Below are 20,965 nucleotides of genomic sequence, written 5' to 3' on the forward strand. Positions count from 1 at the left end.
TTAACCTGTAAAGTGTGCGCAACATCAGAATCAATTTGGGCCAGCAAAGTAGTAACAGCGGCCGGGTGGAAATCCCCTCCTCCCGTTATAATGGTATGGTCCCGACTCCCAGTCCCCGCAGCCGTGATGCTCAGTTGCTCACTGTGAGCCGAGGGAGCCGAGCCGAGGAAGGCTACTGTTACTGTACTGTAGCCTACATGTTGTTTACGGTCCGGAGTCCAGACCCATGCAGTTTAATAATATACAGTCACAACAGAATGCACACTGCTGTCTCGTGTCTCATCACAATCCCAATGCGCCACCCGTGAAGTCGGGGGGGAAAAATAAAAAACAGGCTGGTAGTGTTAGTATAGATGAAGTTCAGTGTGTTGAATCAGTAGCTACACGCTAAGCCAACGCTAAGCTAAGCTAACGATCCCCGAGCCTATACTGTATAGGCGCCGCTCGGGGATCGTTAGCCAGCGCTGCAAAAATAGACAGATCTACAAGCTCTCAACGCGTAGCGAACGGTGCTGCAGAAACAGGCAGGACGCGGCGCCTTCAGAGCCTGTGAATCAGCAGCAGCATGTGGGCGCCCCTCTGAGCCTCCGACGCCGGTGCGGGGAGGCAAGACTTCTCCAGGAGAAGTTACTAGGGCAGGCAGGCTACATGTTTAACACTGTCACCAGCCAGTGGTTGTGATGTTAGCTTAGCTTGCAGCTGCTTGTCCGTTCCAACTTCCAACTTCCAACCACTTCATCTAAACTTATTTCTTATTTTGTTACCCTGGCTGCGCAGTTGTGCTGCAAAAACAGACGGATCTACAAGCTCTCAACGCGTAGCGAACAGAGCTGCAAAAACAGGCAGGACGCGGCGCCTTGAGAGCTTGTAGATCTGCCTTTTTTGCGACATGCAGTGAGCTGTTCTCACTTTACTTTAATGACACGAATACATCGTCAATCGCCGATTTTTAGACAGACGATTGGCGATTGAAAAAATTTGGCATATCGCCCAACCTTAGTACCCGTGCATGTGTGTGGGCGCAAACAGTCACGGCTCCAAAGAGTGAGTGAGTGAGTGAGTGAGTGCGTGCGTGCGTCTGTGCGTGCGTGCGTGCATGCGTGCGTGCGTGCGTGCGTGCACAGGACACAGCAACAAGAGAGACGGTGGTGTGAGTGCATGAATGAATTGCCGCTCTGAGAATTCACGCCAGCCTTCTCCAATTAGCTCCACACCTACATGTCTGAGTGCCATTCGATCCCGCGTATAGCCAATGGGATTAGCCTATAAGTCTATATAGCGCCAGGCACCGGTGCTACATATATAGGCCTCCCATCTGGGCCCCCGCACACTGATTTACAGCTGTTGAACCCGTGCTTTAAACAGGCTATAAGCCAATAAAGACACACTGGGGAGGTTTCCCAGACGCCATTTCCCCCTCAGCTTATGTAGCCCACGCACGTCAGCTTTCCACCCCGTGCACTGGTGTCTGTTAAGTTACTCCACTTGACCAGGCATGGAAAAAACTATTCAAACAAACAGACCGTATATAGGACAACTTGTTTTGTTCAACTAAATTATTAATGACATGGACAGGAGTGTGTACACACACAACAGGTATACTGATATCAATTGACATGGACATGAGTGTGTACACACACAACAGGTATACTGATATTAATTGACATGGACAGGAGTGTGTACACACAACAGGTATACTGATATTAATGACATGGAGAGGAGTGTGTACACACAACAGGTATACTGATATTAATGACATGGAGAGGAGTGTGTACACACAACAGGTATACTGATATGAATGACATGGAGAGGAGTGTGTACACACAACAGGTATACTGATATGAATGACATGGAGAGGAGTGTGTACACACAACAGGTATACTGATATTAATGACATGGAGAGGAGTGTGTACACACAACAGGTATACTGATATTAATGACATGGACAGGAGTGTGTACACACAACAGGTATACTGATATTAATGAAATGGAGAGGAGTGTGTACACACAACAGGTATACTGATAGTAATGACATGGAGAGGAGTGTGTACACACAACAGGTATACTGATAGTAATGACATGGAGAGGAGTGTGTACACACAACAGGTATACTGATATTAATGACATGGACAGGAGTGTGTACACACAACAGGTATACTGATATTAATGAAATGGACAGGAGTGTGTACACACATAACAGGTGTATATATATACTGCTGAGTGCTGCCGACACACAATTCTTTATGGCCTGCTAGTGCACATTTTAACAAACGGTTCTCACAGCTGTCTTCTCCATCTTCATTATCATTACCCTTTACCCATGTTGGGTTTCGGGTCACTCCCCGAACCTCAAGCGATTTAATTCCTATTGTGTAAATAAGCTGTGTTGGAGCAGAGAGGGTACAGTAGGCTACTGCAGACCAGTGTTGTTTTCGTCGACTAGAACTAAGACGGAAAATGTTCGTCGACTACCTTTTTTTCACTGACGAAAGCTAAATGGAAAACTAAATGGAAACTAAGCTATATGACGACTAGAAGTTTCAAGTAAGACTATAAACCTATTGACAATTTCGTCGACAAATACAAACTAGACTGAAATGTTACGGAGGGACTATAGAGGACAAGAGATCCAGTATAAATAAAAAGACAAGTCATTTTACACTTTTCGCGACGCATTGTGAGCTTGTAGATCGGCTATTTTCAGCAAGTGTAAAAAAAAAAATAGTCATTACATTACATTTCAGTCGACTAAAGCAACTGCAGATTTAGTCGACTAAAACCTTATGAAATTGAGTCGAATGAAACTAGACTGACACTACAACAGTCCAGGTGACTAAAACTGAATGAAGTGTCATTCCAAAGACTATGACTAAAATAGAAATGTGCTGCCACAAACACATCACTGCTGCAGGCTGCAGGGAACAGATTCACGAGGAGGAAGAGATATGAGAGAGAGAGAGATATGAGAGAGAGAGAGAGAGAGAGAGAGAGAGAGACATTAGAAAAGATGGAGAGACGAGTGAAGGTGACGAAGATGAAAGAAGGGGCGGTTTAGATGAGAGAAGATCCTATAAGTTCCTACAGCGCTTTTGTTTGGATTATAGAGAATATAGTTCTACAGAAATATTCTTCTAAAAAGGCAAATCCCCCCCCCCCCCCCACTCTCTGAATAACAGAGACGGTATAAAGCTCAGAGGATGTGAACGGCTGCTAGCTTAATGCTGGTCTCAGGTCTGTGATTAACCCATTTTGGGCGGGGACCCATTTTGGTGTTAGCATCATGTCGTGCTTTAGCTATTGAAAAATAGCAGATCTACAAGCTCATAGCGCGCCACCGAGTGGAGCGCTACGAGCTTGTAGGGTCTGCTATTTTTGAAAAATCGAAGAGCGACCGACGTAGAAGACATTTTTTAGAATCTGATCTCGGGTCAGAATGGAAAACTGTCAGGATGTAGAAGACATTTTTAGAATCTGATCTCGGGTCAGAATGGAAAACTGTCAGGATGTAGAAGACATTTTTAGAATCTGATCTCAGGTCAGAATGTGTTAAAGGTCTAAGCGTGGATGTGAAAGGCTGTGAAAGCCAGAGGAAGTTATGGTCTATATCTAAATGGTTCCGACTTGTGTGAATTGTAAAGTTGTTGCACGATGGAAAAAACGGCAATTTCATTACTCGTGTTACACTCTTGCATGAGCACACGCACGCACGCAAGTCTACAGGAGAATACAAGAGATATACTGTATGGTCTACAGGAGAATACAGAGATATACTGTATGGTCTACATGAGAATACAGAGATATACTGTATGGTCTACAGGAGAATACAGAGATATACTGTATGGTCTACAGGAGAATACAGAGATATACTGTATGGTCTATAGGAGAATACAGAGATATACTGTATGGTCTACAGGAGAATACAGAGATATACTGTATGGTCTATAGGAGAATACAGAGATATACTGTATGGTCTACAGGAGAATACAGAGATATACTGTATGGTCTACAGGAGAATACAGAGATATACTGTATGGTCTACAGGAGAATACAGAGATATACTGTATGGTCTACAGGAGAATACAGAGATATACTGTATGGTCTACAGGAGAATACAGAGATATACTGTATGGTCTACAGGAGAATACAGAGATATACTGTATGGTCTACAGGAGAATACAGAGATATACTGTATGGTCTACATGAGAATACAGAGATATACTGTATGGTCTACAGGAGAATACAGAGATATACTGTATGGTCTACAGGAGAATACAGAGATATACTGTATGGTCTACAGGAGAATACAAGAGATATACTGTATGGTCTACAGGAGAATACAGAGATATACTGTATGGTCTACATGAGAATACAGAGATATACTGTATGGTCTACAGGAGAATACAGAGATATACTGTATGGTCTACAGGAGAATACAGAGATATACTGTATGGTCTACAGGAGAATACAGAGATATACTGTATGGTCTACAGGAGAATACAGAGATATACTGTATGGTCTACAGGAGAATACAAGAGATATACTGTATGGCCTACAGGAGAATACAGAGATATACTGTATGGTCTACATGAGAATACAGAGATATACTGTATGGTCTACATGAGAATACAGAGATATACTGTATGGTCTACAGGAGAATACAGAGATATACTGTATGGTCTATAGGAGAATACAGAGATATACTGTATGGTCTACAGGAGAATACAGAGATATACTGTATGGTCTACATGAGAATACAGAGATATACTGTATGGTCTACAGGAGAATACAGAGATATACTGTATGGTCTACAGGAGAATACAGAGATATACTGTATGGTCTACATGAGAATACAGAGATATACTGTATGGTCTACAGGAGAATACAGAGATATACTGTATGGTCTACATGAGAATACAGAGATATACTGTATGGTCTACATGAGAATACAGAGATATACTGTATGGTCTACAGGAGAATACAGAGATATACTGTATGGTCTACATGAGAATACAGAGATATACTGTATGGTCTACATGAGAATACAGAGATATACTGTATGGTCTACAGGAGAATACAGAGATATACTGTATGGTCTACATGAGAATACAGAGATATACTGTATGGTCTACATGAGAATACAGAGATATACTGTATGGTCTACAGGAGAATACAGAGATATACTGTATGGTCTACAGGAGAATACAGAGATATACTGTATGGTCTACAGGAGAATACAGAGATATACTGTATGGTCTACATGAGAATACAGAGATATACTGTATGGTCTACAGGAGAATACAAGAGATATACTGTATGGTCTACATGAGAATACAGAGATATACTGTATGGTCTACAGGAGAATACAGAGATATACTGTATGGTCTACATGAGAATACAGAGATATACTGTATGGTCTACAGGAGAATACAGAGATATACTGTATGGTCTACAGGAGAATACAGAGATATACTGTATGGTCTACAGGAGAATACAGAGATATACTGTATGGTCTACAGGAGAATACAGAGATATACTGTATGGTCTACATGAGAATACAGAGATATACTGTATGGTCTACAGGAGAATACAGAGATATACTGTATGGTCTACAGGAGAATACAGAGATATACTGTATGGTCTACAGGAGAATACAGAGATATACTGTATGGTCTACAGGAGAATACAGAGATATACTGTATGGTCTACAGGAGAATACAGAGATATACTGTATGGTCTATAGGAGAATACAGAGATATACTGTATGGTCTACAGGAGAATACAGAGATATACTGTATGGTCTACATGAGAATACAGAGATATACTGTATGGTCTACAGGAGAATACAGAGATATACTGTATGGTCTACATGAGAATACAGAGATATACTGTATGGTCTACAGGAGAATACAGAGATATACTGTATGGTCTACAGGAGAATACAGAGATATACTGTATGGTCTACATGAGAATACAAGAGATATACTGTATGGTCTATAGGAGAATACAGAGATATACTGTATGGTCTACAGGAGAATACAGAGATATACTGTATGGTCTACAGGAGAATACAAGAGATATACTGTATGGTCTACAGGAGAATACAGAGATATACTGTATGGTCTACAGGAGAATACAGAGATATACTGTATGGTCTACAGGAGAATACAGAGATATACTGTATGGTCTACAGGAGAATACAGAGATATACTGTATGGTCTACAGGAGAATACAGAGATATACTGTATGGTCTACAGGAGAATACAGAGATATACTGTATGGTCTACATGAGAATACAGAGATATACTGTATGGTCTACATGAGAATACAGAGATATACTGTATGGTCTACAGGAGAATACAGAGATATACTGTATGGTCTACATGAGAATACAGAGATATACTGTATGGTCTACAGGAGAATACAGAGATATACTGTATGGTCTACAGGAGAATACAGAGATATACTGTATGGTCTACATGAGAATACAGAGATATACTGTATGGTCTACAGGAGAATACAGAGATATACTGTATGGTCTACAGGAGAATACAGAGATATACTGTATGGTCTACATGAGAATACAGAGATATACTGTATGGTCTACATGAGAATACAGAGATATACTGTATGGTCTACAGGAGAATACAGAGATATACTGTATGGTCTACAGGAGAATACAGAGATATACTGTATGGTCTACAGGAGAATACAGAGATATACTGTATGGTCTACATGAGAATACAGAGATATACTGTATGGTCTACAGGAGAATACAAGAGATATACTGTATGGTCTACATGAGAATACAGAGATATACTGTATGGTCTACAGGAGAATACAGAGATATACTGTATGGTCTACAGGAGAATACAGAGATATACTGTATGGTCTACAGGAGAATACAGAGATATACTGTATGGTCTACAGGAGAATACAGAGATATACTGTATGGTCTACAGGAGAATACAGAGATATACTGTATGGTCTACAGGAGAATACAGAGATATACTGTATGGTCTACAGGAGAATACAGAGATATACTGTATGGTCTACAGGAGAATACAGAGATATACTGTATGGTCTACATGAGAATACAGAGATATACTGTATGGTCTACAGGAGAATACAGAGATATACTGTATGGTCTACATGAGAATACAGAGATATACTGTATGGTCTACAGGAGAATACAGAGATATACTGTATGGTCTACAGGAGAATACAGAGATATACTGTATGGTCTACAGGAGAATACAGAGATATACTGTATGGTCTACAGGAGAATACAGAGATATACTGTATGGTCTACAGGAGAATACAGAGATATACTGTATGGTCTATAGGAGAATACAGAGATATACTGTATGGTCTACAGGAGAATACAGAGATATACTGTATGGTCTACAGGAGAATACAGAGATATACTGTATGGTCTACATGAGAATACAGAGATATACTGTATGGTCTACAGGAGAATACAGAGATATACTGTATGGTCTACAGGAGAATACAGAGATATACTGTATGGTCTACATGAGAATACAAGAGATATACTGTATGGTCTATAGGAGAATACAGAGATATACTGTATGGTCTACAGGAGAATACAGAGATATACTGTATGGTCTACAGGAGAATACAAGAGATATACTGTATGGTCTACAGGAGAATACAGAGATATACTGTATGGTCTACATGAGAATACAGAGATATACTGTATGGTCTACAGGAGAATACAGAGATATACTGTATGGTCTATAGGAGAATACAGAGATATACTGTATGGTCTACAGGAGAATACAGAGATATACTGTATGGTCTACAGGAGAATACAAGAGATATACTGTATGGTCTACAGGAGAATACAGAGATATACTGTATGGTCTACAGGAGAATACAAGAGATATACTGTATGGTCTACAGGAGAATACAAGAGATATACTGTATGGTCTACATGAGAATACAGAGATATACTGTATGGTCTACAGGAGAATACAGAGATATACTGTATGGTCTACAGGAGAATACAGAGATATACTGTATGGTCTACAGGAGAATACAGAGATATACTGTATGGTCTATAGGAGAATACAGAGATATACTGTATGGTCTACATGAGAATACAGAGATATACTGTATGGTCTACAGGAGAATACAGAGATATACTGTATGGTCTACATGAGAATACAAGAGATATACTGTATGGTCTACAGGAGAATACAAGAGATATACTGTATGGTCTACATGAGAATACAAGAGATATACTGTATGGTCTACAGGAGAATACAAGAGATATACTGTATGGTCTACAGGAGAATACAGAGATATACTGTATGGTCTACAGGAGAATACAGAGATATACTGTATGGTCTATAGGAGAATACAGAGATATACTGTATGGTCTACAGGAGAATACAGAGATATACTGTATGGTCTACAGGAGAATACAGAGATATACTGTATGGTCTACAGGAGAATACAGAGATATACTGTATGGTCTACAGGAGAATACAGAGATATACTGTATGGTCTACATGAGAATACAGAGATATACTGTATGGTCTACAGGAGAATACAAGAGATATACTGTATGGTCTACAGGAGAATACAGAGATATACTGTATGGTCTACAGGAGAATACAGAGATATACTGTATGGTCTACATGAGAATACAGAGATATACTGTATGGTCTACATGAGAATACAGAGATATACTGTATGGTCTACAGGAGAATACAAGAATGGTCGATCCAAATCACGCCCCCCCCCCCCCCCCGGTTCAAATCCGGCAACGTTGAAACGGTCGGCCACCAAAGTCCACCAAAGTCCACTCGCCTCCGTCTGACCGCCCGATTCTGTCCAAACATCACACAACATCTTGTTACACATCATCTCTATAGTCATGTCATCAATTAAGGCGGATTTTTCATATTTTGATCCTGATTGACTGAGATTGACTTCTGCTATATCTGGGCCTGGTGGGAGACCTGTTCTCTGAGGAGCTACGTATACAGTTCTAGTTAACCCATTTAGGCTAAATCCTGCAGTTTTACTGAAATAAATATTTTCACGATTTTTCAAAAACAGCAGACCTACAAGCTCGTAGCGCGCCACTCGGTGGCGCGCTATGAGCTTGTAGATATGCTGTTTTTCAATAGCTAAAGCATAACATAATGCACCAAAACACACCAAAAATCCCTCCCAAAATGGGTTAATTCACTCAGTTATTCAGTGAGACTGCTGTAAAGTTGAGAACCAAAAGACAGTGGCTGGAATCACTGCATGGATGCATCTTTCTTTCCGCAAGTTTGAGACAATTGAGTTTCCCTTACAGGAAAACAATTTAAGAGAAAACATTTTCATTCTCACATCTTAATTAATTCGCCACATTCGTCTGTGTTTGCACCTCCTTTGCACCTCCTCTGTGGCTTCGTTGTGTCCACAGAGAAGAGCACAGTGTCTGCTTTGTGTGACAATCTAAAATAATACATGTACTGTAAATCAACATTGTTGTAGAAAAGACCGTATCAGCTGAGTCGTTGCAGAATCACCGATACATTAGCTTAATCCATTTTGGGCGGGAACCCCTTTTGGTATTTTAAAGCATTATGTTATACTTTAGCTATAAAAAATATATATAGCAGATCTACAAGCTCATAGCGTGGCACTCGGTGCCGCGCTATGAGCTTGTAGATCTGCTATACTATAACTTGTAGGTCTGCAATTTTTGAAAAATCGTGGAAATATATAACTCAAATCTTTGAATATTATATTATTACAGAGTGAACATTTTATTTTAACTCAAATCTTTGCTTCTGGGGGAGGTCCCTGGAACAACATATTTTCAGATGGGGGGGGCCGGAGGCATATTTATTACATTTTTGGGGTCCTTGACATGAAATATTGAGCACCACTGATATAGAAACATTAGATTTTCTTTTCTTTTTTTTATGACAGGCCTAAATGGGATAAGGCAGAGCCATTCAGTCTGCGAAGGACTGCCAAACCGGGGGCAGTGGGAATGAATGAACTTATCATATCACACACGTTGCTTATTCCACATAGTGTAAATCTCTAGTCATGGAAACAAGTGGAGCATCTTAACCTATTTAGGCCCGACGTCGACATTAAAAAATATATATTCTAAATCCTGACAGTTTTCTGAAATGCCTATGTTTCTATGTCAGTGGTGCTCAATATTTCATGTCAAGGACCCCAACAATGACCCCCGGCCCCGCATCTGAAAATATGTTGTTCCAGGAGGAACCTCTCAGAAGCAAAGATTTGAGTTAAACACGCTCGCTGCATGAAAGAATATATATTCAAAGATCTGCGCGACATTTTCAAGATTTTTCTAAAATAGCAGGCCTACAAGCTCGTAGCGCGGCACTCGGTGCCGCGCTATGAGCTTGTAGATCTGCTATTTTTCAATAGCTAAAGTAGCCTATAACAGAATGATTAAAACACCAAAAGGGGTATCCCGCCCAGAATGGCTTAAGATGGAGTATGGCTAGAGTACAGTGAATACATTACTGTGAGTTCCCACTTGTAAATGAAATTGGTTTCCTCGCCAGAGCCCCAGTCCTAAGCGCATTTGTGGCGAGTACATTTCAACCTTCACTTCCTCAAGTTAAGACGCAGGAGTGCTGGCGCTTTGCATGTAAATCTCTCAAGTTGCTCTCTCTCTCTCTCTCTCTCTCTCTCTCTCTCTATGTTACACACACATACTGTAGTATATACATGTAAAGCTCCCCAGCAAATTCCAACACTGAACTCTTTATCGCGCACGCACGCACGCACGCATGCACGCACACACCCACACGCACACACACAGCTCTGAGGGTGTTACTAACAGTACCAAATTAACCCTTATGACTCTGAGTTACAGTTACAGACCAAAAAGGGTTAATTATCATTCATTTTGTTTATTAACACAACCGTTGCCGGGATTCCTTCAAAATAGGAGCTCTGGGGTGCCGGAAAGACACGGCCGCTTTTACTCTGAACCCCAACGACCCGGAAACGATCCGCTAAAAAGGAAGTTTGCTTTACATTGCTATAGCTTACATTCAGGGGCGGCCTTAAGGATCGGGAGGCCCCGTTCATGACGTCATCATTTTAATAATGAATAAATAATAAATTTAAGTGTATTTGGACTTCAAAGCATGAACAGCATACACAGCCAAGTAGAAAATACACAAAAGCAGCTTGCTTCATTAAACATTTTTTTACTTTAAGGCAGCATAGACTATACAATGATGCAATCGCAACTGTCAGCGCTGCTAGTGCAGTGAGTGCACACACTGGGAAGTGGGAACAATTACAACCAAACAACACAGGTCAACGTGACATGACAGGTCGAGTACCTGCAGTGATTATTAGCTGCTGCCAACTAGTGGTAAGTGGACGTACAGCATGAGGCTGAATCATTGACAAGGCTGGTTGGAAGGCTGAGATGCAATGCAATATTACTACTACTACCTTACTACTACTATTTATTTTTTTACAAAGAAAATCACACCTGTGTGAACTGAGTGGTGCAAAGGCGAACTGACAAATTAAAAAAAGGACAGAATATTCCTCTCTCGCCCGGTATCATTGAGGATGCGCTAGGACGTCTACAGACGTCGTATGTACCCCTTGGTTCGATTCCCTATGACGTTTCCAGACCTCTACTCTGTGACAAGATATTTTGCCGCTGTGCCAGTGATGAATGATAAATATAAGTGCAAGTCATTACATGACTCAGCAGATGCAGTCAACTTCCTATTCTTGTTGGCCATTTGCTGTTTGGACATTTGGAGAAATGGCTGTAGTGGTTTGAGGACAGGGCAGGCTATTAGATTAGCTTTCATAACGTGACTGCTGTCCATGGTGCTAATCAAGGGATGGTCCACAGTTTGCAGGATGTTGAGATAATAATAATAATAATAATAATAATAATAATAATAATAATAATACATTTCACGGATGTGGGACAAATCATAATCATGTTATGCCCCTGCCTGCCTATAAACATAATGAATAATACAAATGTTAAGAAAATTATAAAACATATTTCTCCCTCAGAATTCATCACCACTACTCTGGAACAACTCTGCCTAGTTTTAAATCCAATGTTCTCCACTGTCTTTTATAAAAAATAAATAAAAAAAGGAATTTACCCCCTTAAATGTGACTACTCTCGTGTACCATTTGGAAAATATAAGTATAAAATTGCTACAAAAACTGCCAGGAAACTGAAATATGTCAAAATATGTCTTGCAGGGTCAAAATATAGTGTATAGTCAAATGTAAAACTATCATGGTTAATTTTCATGACATCCAAAAGTATTCAATTCGTGTCAAGCACTCAAAATGTGAACCACAGTTATGAAAGGATCAGTCGAAGTTCTATAGAGCCGTTTACCACAAGCTGTCCACATTCACTGCACACACACAGTAGTGTGTGTGTGTGTGTGTGCGTGCGTGTGCATGCCTGCGTGCGTGCGTGCGTGTGTATGCACATGCATAATATGCACACACAGTGTGCTGTATGTGAGTGCATGCGTGTGTCTGTGCGCACCATCTGTGATTGAAATGGATGTGGGAAGAGGTAGATACGAGGACACCTGGCCCCGCACGCGCACACACACAACGCACGCACGCACGCAGGCGCGCACACGCACACGCACACGCACACGAATAGCCGAAGGCAACAAGTTTCTTTGAACTTGTACATGCTCACCTGCCAGAAGGCACCCCTGATGTGAACGTATATATACTCTGTGAGCGCGTCAGTTCAGTGGTTCAGTGCTGGCTGTCTGGTGATAAGTCCCCCCTCTTCTCATCCGACACGACACGTTGAATAATGAATGAGAACCGTACACACACAGTCCAATCCTCAGTGTTCATTTAACCCATTTTGGGGGCGGGAATACCCCCTTTTTGGTGTTTTAACTATTGAAAAATAGCAGATCTATACAAGCTTACGAGCTTGTAGGTCTGCTATTTTTTGAAAAATCGTGAAAATGTGGCGCAAATCTTTGAATATGTATTCTTTCGGAGCAAACTTTTTTTCACTCAAATATTTGCTTCTGGGGGGGGGGGGGGGGGTCCCTGGAACATGTTTTGAGATGGGGGTCGGAGGCCAAATACATATCATTTTTGGGGGTCCTTGACATGAAACAATGGGTCATACTCATGGGTCTTGTAGTCAGACAGGGGTCAATGGGTCATACTCAGACAGACAGACAGACAGACAGACAGACAGACACACGCACACACTTAATGGAGGCGGTTGGCTGGCACTGCTCAAAAATAGAATTGCTGATTTGACCTGAGCTCTCTCTCTCTCTCACATACAGTATGTTTAGGTTGGAATTTCCCCATGCTCAGGTCTGGAAGACAAAGAAGCCTGACAGCCAAAACCAGTGAGCTAAGTACAGTAGGACGACGACAGGCCGTCCGTCCTCTCTGTTATTCTATGGAATGTTCCATCACGTCAGTCTGTGAGCGGGCTTAAGACCCTGAAACAAATGACTTTGCCATGATGATGCCTGATCCCTTTTGATGAAGCACACACACACACACACACACACACACACACACACACACAGTCGCATGACAAATTAAGCCTGCCACAGAGTCAGATACATGTAACATGGCCACCACTTGTTGCAGTCTATATGGAATACGAGATTTTGCGACGCAACAGCAGGGCTATATAGCCTCTAACTGTCTGTGGTTCGAGTGCTGGGTTCATGACTTTTTTTACACCATTCACATTCAATGAAGAAATGCGTGGGGATGATGATGTGAAGTTGAGAAAGTTCCATAATTCTACATCAGAAGCTCCTCTTTGAGACGGCTGACCTGGAATAATATGTCACAAAGGCATAATAATTTATGCCTTTGTGACATAAAGGTCACAAAGGCATAAAGATTGGCTAGTATTGTGTGTGCATTATGTATTATGTTGTATAGCATTATTATTACCAGAGGCATAATGACCACGGTGCCCAGTGAACCACAATGACGCCCATGCAGCGCCTCCGACAATATCAGCAATATCCTCTACGTAAAGGGCTCGTCAGCCTTCCAAGCAAGGTGATGTTGCAACATGCAACAGTATGTGTTACCGGGTGTTTTTAAGTGGTGCAACCACTTCTACATCCAGCAAACAATGTCCGTGTACCTGTGTACCTGTTTGTGATGTACCTGTGTGAGCACGAGTGGTGTGCGCATGCGTGAAATTGGAACGAGAGAAGTATGTGACATGGCTGCCACCTGCTGGACGCAAACGATACAGAGAAGAAATTGGAATGATACAGAGAAGAAATTGGAATGATACAAATTGGAACGATATCGTTCCAATTTGTATCATTCCAATTTCTTCTACAGAGAACCAATAGACGGGAGTTGCACCACTTGGTTCACACTGGTGTCATTTTTTTTTTAAGCATGGAGAGGCGCCTTGAAACGGCAAAGACCATGTGAAGGTTGTCGCCACATGTTGGGGGAACAACTGAAATAAAGGCAGCGCCGAAATATGGCTGCAGCTGTGTAGCTCTGATTGTTGTAACTGCAATGAGTGCCTACACAATGACAAATCCCTATCAACTTGTTGACATGGCAAATAAAATATTGAATCTTGAATCTTGAACCAGAACAACAACATTGGAGCTGAAAACAATGAGCAATGACCAGTCGGTCCGTTTATACTAGGCTCTCTTACACACGCACACTGTGGCCCTTTCTGAAAACGGTGAGTGAGTATAGAGCGTCGCAGTCCCGCCCCCTTTCATGACGACGCCAGGGCCCAGGAAATTATTCCCAATGCATTTTTTTCCCATAGACATTTCAAAAGGTATTTATTTGAAGACGGTTACGCCGCGGACAAAGCCAAACTCGAGTCGTGGACAACTCATGACAACAAACACAATATTTTGGACCAAACAAATAATTACAAAAACGGGAAGAAAAAAAAAGTGTTGTAACCTGCCGTTTTCTTCTTCTTTCTAATTATCTGTTCGGCCCCAAAAAATTGTGTTTGTTGTCATGATTTGTCACGACAAGAGTTGGCTTTTTCCGCGGCGTAAACATCTTTAAATAAATACTTTTTGAAATGTCTATGGGAAAAATGCATTGGGAATCATTTCCTGGGCCCTGGTAGGTGGCGGGACTGCGACGCTCTATAGTGACAGGACAGAAGATGACCAAAAATGGGATCAAACAATTATGTAAACCCTATATCTGCAAAATTGGGAGAAGTAATGTTACTTTCTGAAGTTGCCATGCTTGTTCTCGCTGAGAAATAGTTTAATTTGGACACTATTGATGTGCAGACCCTGGGTGAGCCCCTCCTCGACACATTAATTAGTTCTAGAAGTGCTTTCGGTCTATTATGGGATGGTGTTTTTTTTCTACCACAGCAGCAAAGTGCACCACAAGTGAGATCTGAACCACTCTACTTGGTCCACAGCTGTGATATTAATCACATTTATCACTTTATGATACGTCTTCTGAAATAACAAGTAAGACGCGAGAACGCGGGAAGCGAACGCAGATCGTAAATTGCAATAACAATTAGAATAAATTACGAATTAGTGAGAAGTGTGTGGTACTGTGAAATTAGTGTCGTTGTTAAGCAGCGGCGGGTGGTGTAACAGCGGGACACACAGACATTCAGCCCTTGCTGTCTAGCTGCGCCCTCTGGTGTGTCGTTGTTGAGCAGCAGTAAACAGGACTGTGACTGCTTAGCTAACGTTAGTACACATAGCCTAGTTACAGACAGTGTCGTTGTGACAGTATTATTTTTATGTTGGGCCTAGTACAGCAAGTTACAGACAGTGTCGTTGTTAAGCAGCGGCGGGTGGTGTAACAGCGAGCAAGTTACAGACAGTGTCGTTCAGCAAGTTACAGACAGTGTCGTTGTTAAGCAGCGGCGGGTGGTGTAACAGCGAGCAAGTTACAGACAGTGTCGTTGTTAAGCAGCGGCGGGTGGTGTAACAGCGGGACACACAGACATTCAGTGTCGTTGTTAAGCAGCGGCGGGTGGTGTAACAGCGGACTGTGACTGCTTAGCTAACGTTAGTACACATAGCCTAGTTACAGACAGTGTCGTTGTGACAGTATTATTTTTATGTTGGGCCTATTTATGTTGCTGTCTAGCTGCGCCCTCTGGTGTGTCGTTGTTGAGCAGCAGTAAACAGGACTGTGACTGCTTAGCTAACGTTAGCCCATATGCACACACTAGTACACATAGCCAGCCCTTGCTGTCTAGCTGCGCCCTCTGGTGGCGGGCGGGTGGTGTAACAGCGTGACACACAGACATTCAGCCCTTGCTGTCATACTAAGTGGCTCACTGCGTTCGCAATTATATGTTACATTTTCAAAGATTTGTGCCGCATTTTCACGATTTTTCAAAAATAGCAGACCTGTAGTTACGAGCTTGTAGTAATATTACTATTACTTAGTGATGCACCGAATATTCGGCTGCAGAAAATATTCGGCAGAAAATGGCTAAATATGCATTTTCGGCCTATTCGGTTTCGGCCCAAATAGGCAGAAAATATATCACCGAATAGTGTATGCAATTAATGCATTCAAAGAGCTGAATAAATGTTTTATGGACCCATAATAGTGATTATTATTTAAGTTAAGTTTTGCCATAACCATAATATAACATTTGTAGAATCAAACTCAGGTTAATGAGTTAAGTGAGGATACTAAAACAGCGATATTCAGTTACACTTCATACCAATGATACTGTGTGGGTGTAGGTATGTTAAGTGATAACCACTTTCAACATGGCATTATAGGCAAAAGCTTTCTAAATCTTTAAATTTTTCCAAACATCTACAAGCTTGTAGGTCAACAATCTTTGCTATTTGTTGTACAACAAAGTATTTATAGTGCTTACGTGGACTGGACTAGACCTGTCTGGCTGGAAACATTGTGGTTGCAAGGACTTCATTTCTGACCATTCAGATACAGGACTGTGTCACAGTCATTACCAGGTGATTGAGAGATTATTTATTCTGTACTTACTCTGTATAAACATACTAATTTAAGTAGTGATGCCCCGAATATTCAGCCGCAGAAAATGTTCGGTTTCGGCCCGAATAGGCAGAAAATATATCACCGAATAGTGTATGCAATTAATGCATTCAAAAGAGCTGAATAAATGTTTTATGGACCCATAATAGTGATTATTATTTAAGTTAAGTTTTGCCATAATCATTTATTTTAAATAAATCAGGTAGCTTTAAGGTACGGCCATGACAGCAATGGTAGGAAAAAAGATGTATAATATTAATCATATTCGGATATTCGGTATTCGGTTTTCGGCCAACTGTTTCCTATATTCGGTATTCGGTTTCGGCAAAGAATTTCAATTTCGGTGCATCCCTACTATTACTACAAGCTATTACTTGTAGTAATATGCAGAAAGAATACAAAAGTCATATTATATTCCTCAATCACATTTATTTATTTTGTGATGCAGTGCCAGGCGATGGCAATATGGCATGTTTGTATGAGGAATACAATTCAATGAAAATTGCTCTGTCACATCACAAGCAAAACTATTAGCAGCAACGAGCAGCATTTATCCCTCTTGGACTGGGAAAAGTGACAGTGAAATGAGTAGGCCTAGACTATGACAGTCAAGTCAATATATATGAATATGGGAAAAATAACTAAAGTGACTGACAGTAACATTTGTTAGCCTATGACAGTCAACTTATATTATATATTAAATATGGGAAAAGTAGCGTAGTGTAATGTAAGCTCACTGGCTCCTCAGTGTAGGCTGACTTAAACAACTTCAGTTGAAAATGGAAATCCCTGAAAAATGCTGACAGGCAGAAAAACAAATAGGTGTAAGTACCCTAGAACAGGGGTTCTCAACCCGTGGGTCACGACCCCTCGGGGGGGGGGGGGGGGGGGGGGGGGGGTCGCCAAATTATTTTGGGGGGGGGTCCCCAAATAATTTTCAAAAAACTGTTATTTGTTAAGTTTAATCGACCAATTAATTAACGCCGGTTGATCGGAAATCGATGAATCATTAACATCCCTAATCCAATGTTTGTATCAAATATGCGATGTTGCTGCATGGCCACCAAGACATCTACATTAATATAAAAACAAGCAGTACGTTAAAGGGAAAATTAGGCTATTCTATATATATATATAATTATTAAATTCAAGAACCGCTGTCAGAAGACAGATCCCGTGCCGTCGGAAACAACACAATGACAAAAATACATATAGACGGACGCAATGACCAACGCCGGCTCAGTAGCTCACGAACGACACATTCCTAAAATCACACAAAACATCTCATTCTTAACCTGATCACATAAAGAACAAACTACAACTTGATTTGCAGCCCAAAAAAGCCAACCTCCGCTTATATCAGACGGTGAGCGGTTAGGGACCGTCTACAAAGTGCAACACCAAACGTGAAAATATTCAGTAACTTCTATTCATAGGCAGAATATCACCACCAAATTTACATCACACATCAATGGTGTACTTGATGATTGTACTGCAGCATTTTCTTGCAAAAGAAACTAGCCTATACTAATTAGACAATCGCCCCCACCCCCTATCAGTAATGTGATCTATTACATTGCATTACCCACACTGAACATCATTTGCTGTTGATATATTCAGAACGGGTAAGGACTAGTATATACACAAACATACAGCAAACCCAGCAGTTAAGTTTCACTTTCTTTTGTAATGGCTTGGCTTTTAAAATATGATCAGAGTTGTCACTTGGTGTTTTCAGTGGTGTGAATAGGAGTGACAAAGTAGATTGCACATTAAACTGCCGTTAACCATGGAACGGAGCATCAGGTTAAATAAAAAAAGTCTTCTGAAAGAATATATATTCAAAGATTTGTGCCACATTTTCACGATTAAAAAAAAAATAGCAGACCTATACAAGCTCGTAGCGCACCACTCGGTGCTCGCGCTATGAGCTTGTAGATCTGCTATTTTTTCAATAGCTATATTATAACATAATGCTAACACCAAAAGGGGTTCCCGCCCAAAAGGGGTTATTAAGGCCACGAGCAAAAGAAAAACCCACCACAATACATAATATCCGCAGCATGTTAATTAATGCAGGCCGTGAAAAAAAAGGGGGAGCCAATAGAAAGAGTTCAATTGTGATAAATTGGAGAAGTTACTGTAATGTAATTTAATCGAAACGTTGAATTCAATCGAGGGACGTCTAGAAGAGGCACTACTTGTACATGTACAAAAGTCTGTGAGTATGCGTGGACACAATTAACCATGATTGATGTGCTCATGGCATACATGTGAGGGAATAATATGAGTGTGCCTATGTGTTCACGAATCACAAATGTATTAATTTAGGGGTGATGATGGTGCTATACACCAGAATGCTGCGTTGCGGTACTTAACATCAGCAAGACTGTACATGTCACCAACAAGACTCTGTATGAGGGATTACCAAGGGGTGAGCCAGAAAATAGCAGCCAGGAGAATGAGACTATAGCAGGAACCAACACACGGGCATCGATCACGAGGACGCCCCACGCTAGCATATGTGGATGTACTCAGGAGCGACGCAGCGGAGCGCAAAGTATACCAACGAAATGGCCAGATGTATGGAGAACCGGGGTGACTGGAAACGACGATGGAGGGCTCGTCTGAGGACGACCTAGAGAGATGCTGTTCCACTCTGGCACAGGTTAGTGAGTGTGTGGGAGTATGTTTATGTGTGTACTGTACTGTACTGTACTGTACTGTACTGTACTGTGTGCGTGCACGTTCTGTGCACATGTGTAGGAGGACTGGAGTCATCCAGGGCAGAATAATGAACACCGCCATTCATAAAGACATTTCCAGTGGGCTGTGAGGTCCATCCTCTTCTATCCAAAATTAAGCCGTTGCATACTAAATACAGCAAATCACAGATACTGCCCTCTAAGATGGAAATTCACGAGCCAAAATGGCACAGTGGGAATATCAAAATGTGACATATCTCTCATTCTCTGACCCCATGACTCTCTCTCTCTCTCTCTCTCTGTATCTCTCTCTCTCTCTCCCTCCCTCCCCCCGGACCCCTCCCATCTCTTCTCCAGGGCATTTGAACAGAGAGCACATCTGCTCTGGAAATTCATCTGAAGGACACGTCAACCCTCACACAGCTGATTAAGCAGAGAGACGGACGACAGACCCACAGACAGACAGACACAGAGACAGACAGACAGACACAGAGACAGACAGACAGACAGACAGACAGACAGACAGACAGACAGACAGACAGACAGACAGACAGACAGACAGACAGACAGACAGACAGACAGACAGACAGACAGACAGACAGACAGACAGACAGACAGACAGACAGACAGACAGACAGACAGACAAACGTGGATCTCTCAGATGCACCAAGGTTATAATAGTTTAGATTTTTTCATTATAGTTTAGTTTTAGTTAGTTTTGACATATTTTTTACAAATTCAGTTAGTTTTAGTTCGTTTTTAGAGCGGGATTGCTAGTTTTTATTTAGTTTTTATTTTGGTGAAAATGCTTAGTTTTTGTTTAGTTATAGTCTAGTTTTAGTTTTTTTCGTACTTTGGTTTATTTGTGGGTTAGGGTTAGCGTGCGTACTAAACTAAAACTAGGGGTATTTTGTCTATAATTTCAGTTAGTTTTGAGGACACACAAGACAGTTTCAGTTTAGTTATCGTTTTTTTTTTTTTTTCTTTTTGTTTTTAATTAGTTTTAGTTAACTAAAATGTTTTTTTAATTCTAGTTATAGTTTTTTAGTTAGTTTTAGTTAACTATTATAACCTTGAACCCATATAGTGTGGCCATTTGATACGCAAGAACTATAACAGAACAGACACAAACAACAAACAAAATGAACTACAGCAGAGAAGCCATGATTACAAATGACCCAACCCTGAGATCCGTCCAGGCTGTTAGGTGATTCTATAGC

The 20,965-nt window shown here is 41.1% G+C and overlaps 1 protein-coding gene across 1 annotated transcript in view; it reads right to left on the bottom strand.

The window, feature by feature from the left end:
• gfra1a (gdnf family receptor alpha 1a) overlaps nucleotides 1–20,965 on the bottom strand; it is a 148,870-nt gene that overhangs the window by 100,183 nt on the left and 27,722 nt on the right. The gene's annotated exons all lie outside the window — the stretch shown is intronic.

This window comes from Protomyctophum parallelum (assembly GCF_964188405.1).
Source record: "Protomyctophum parallelum genome assembly, chromosome: 10".
Taxonomy (NCBI): Eukaryota; Metazoa; Chordata; class Actinopteri; order Myctophiformes; family Myctophidae; genus Protomyctophum; species Protomyctophum parallelum.